The sequence below is a fragment of the Oncorhynchus nerka genome, linkage group LG20 (genome assembly GCF_034236695.1).
Source record: "Oncorhynchus nerka isolate Pitt River linkage group LG20, Oner_Uvic_2.0, whole genome shotgun sequence".
Classification (NCBI taxonomy): domain Eukaryota; kingdom Metazoa; phylum Chordata; class Actinopteri; order Salmoniformes; family Salmonidae; genus Oncorhynchus; species Oncorhynchus nerka.
In genome coordinates this window covers 17010265-17012977 of record NC_088415.1, presented here as the reverse complement: position 1 = coordinate 17012977, position 2713 = coordinate 17010265, and the positions used below count along the sequence as shown (strand labels likewise).

Here is a 2713-nt window from a genome sequence, read left to right as displayed (position 1 = left end):
AATCCCATTACAGTCAACCAAAATACAGCCTTCAGCTAAAAATAGCCTGGATTGTATCAAAAAGAAATGTGTATCTATAAATCATCTGTATGTTTGTTTTTCATTTATTGTGCATTTTTTTATGAAGAGAACAGAAGAAAACATGAATGGAAGAAAGCAATGGACTTTGTGGTATATGTCTCCTCGAAAATAGAAACCAAAGTGAATATTAATGTAAAATATATTCATGACAAAAAAATATATACAAAAAATATCCAAAGCCAATTACTACACACACATCCACAAGACACACACACACACACACACACACACACACACACACACACACACACACACACACACACACCTAATGAACACAAGGTCAAGGGTTAAGACTGGGCACCTCAAATCATATTGCATAACAGTCAAACAGAAATATCCTGGCTGTCTATTGGCTCCTCTTTCACAGGACCAATAAGGACTGACACCTGCCTGCAGGGAAAGCACATAAAGCCTGTTGCATAAGTTCATGTATGGGAGGGGATGTAGCTCAGTGGTAGAGCGCATGCTTTGCATGTATGAGGCCCCGGGTTCAATCCCCGGCATCTCCAGGATTTCTTTTGTCTAAATGAAAGGAGAAGACAATCTCTGCAGCCAAATCTTCAAATTGACTGTGACGGGAGGAATTGGATAAAGATTTTAAAAGAAATGTGAACAGTAACAGGGGTATTACTTTTGCCAACTCATTTTCTACATTACATCATCAAACAGGGCCTTTATTCAGCAAGATTTAAAAAATCCTCATATATAAATAAATAAATAATGATTGGCTCTTATTTTCAACTTTGATTTGGGGATGCCGTTTAGTCATATTGTAGGCTACAGGTCAGTGCATTCCTTGTTTGGTGACCAGACAATTTACAACTGAATGCTCTCTGTCCCTCCTTTGGAACGACCACAATAACCAAGGAACCACCAGATAAACCTAACAACCCACCAATCTCTGGCTCTGTTGCCACAACAACCTAGCAAGGGCACGACAACCCAACAAGGACACAATTACCCAACAAGGACACGACAACCCAACAAGGACACAATTACCCAACAAGGACACGACAACCCAACAAGGACACAATTACCCAACAAGGACACAATTACCCAACAAGGACACAATTACCCAACGAGGACACATCAACCCAACAAGGACACAACAACCCAACATGGACACATCAACCCAACATGGATACAACAACCCAACAAGGACACAACAACCCAACAAGGACACAACAACCCAACATGGATACAACAACCCAACATGGATACAACAACCCAACAAGGACACATCAACCCAACAAGGACACAACAACCCAACATGGATACAACAACCCAACAAGGACACAACAACCCAACATGGATACAACAACCCAACATGGATACAACAACCCAACAAGGACACAACAACCCAACAAGGATACAACAACCCAACATGGATACAACAACCCAACAAGGACACAACAACCCAACAAGGACACAACAACCCAACATGGATACAACAACCCAACAAGGATACAACAACCCAACATGGATACAACAACCCAACAAGGACACAATTACCCAACGAGGACACAACAACCCAACAAGGACACAACAACCCAACAAGGACACAACAACCCAACATGGATACAACAACCCAACATGGATACAACAACCCAACAAGGACACAACAACCCAACATGGACACAACAACCCAACATGGATACAACAACCCAACATGGATACAACAACCCAACATGGATACAACAACCCAACAAGGACACAACAACCCAACATGGACACAACAACCCAACATGGATACAACAACCCAACATGGATACAACAACCCAACATGGATACAACAACCCAACAAGGACACAACAACCCAACATGGATACAACAACCCAACATGGATACAACAACCCAACATGGATACAACAACCCAACATGGACACAACAACCCAACATGGATACAACAACCCAACATGGATACAACAACCCAACAAGGACACAACAACCCAACAAGGACACAACAACCCAACATGGACACATCAACCCAACAAGGACACAACAACCCAACAAGGACACATCAACCCAACATGGACACAACAACCCAACATGGACACAACAACCCAACATGGATACAACAACCCAACATGGATACAACAACCCAACATGGATACAACAACCCAACAAGGACACAACAACCCAACAAGGACACAACAACCCAACATGGACACATCAACCCAACAAGGACACAACAACCCAACATGGACACATCAACCCAACATGGATACAACAACCCAACATGGACACATCAACCCAACATGGATACAACAACCCAACATGGATACAACAACCCAACAAGGACACAACAACCCAACATGGACACATCAACCCAACAAGGACACATCAACACAACAAGGACACAACAACCCAACATGGACACAACAACCCAACATGGATACAACAACCCAACATGGATACAACAACCCAACATGGATACAACAACCCAACATGGATACAACAACCAAACATGGATACAACAACCCAACAAGGACACAACAACCCAACATGGACACATCAACCCAACATGGACACAACAACCCAACATGGATACAACAACCCAACATGGATACAACAACCCAACATGGACACAACAACCCAACATGGATACAACAACCCAACATGGATACAACAA

General features: G+C 42.6%; 1 non-coding gene across 1 annotated transcript; it reads left to right on the top strand.

Moving 5' to 3' along the window:
• The first annotated feature begins 518 nt into the window (after positions 1–518).
• trnaa-ugc (transfer RNA alanine (anticodon UGC)) lies at positions 519–590 on the top strand. The gene has a single exon. It is a non-coding gene; the product is annotated as a tRNA-Ala (tRNA).
• Positions 591–2713: the final 2123 nt, after the last annotated feature.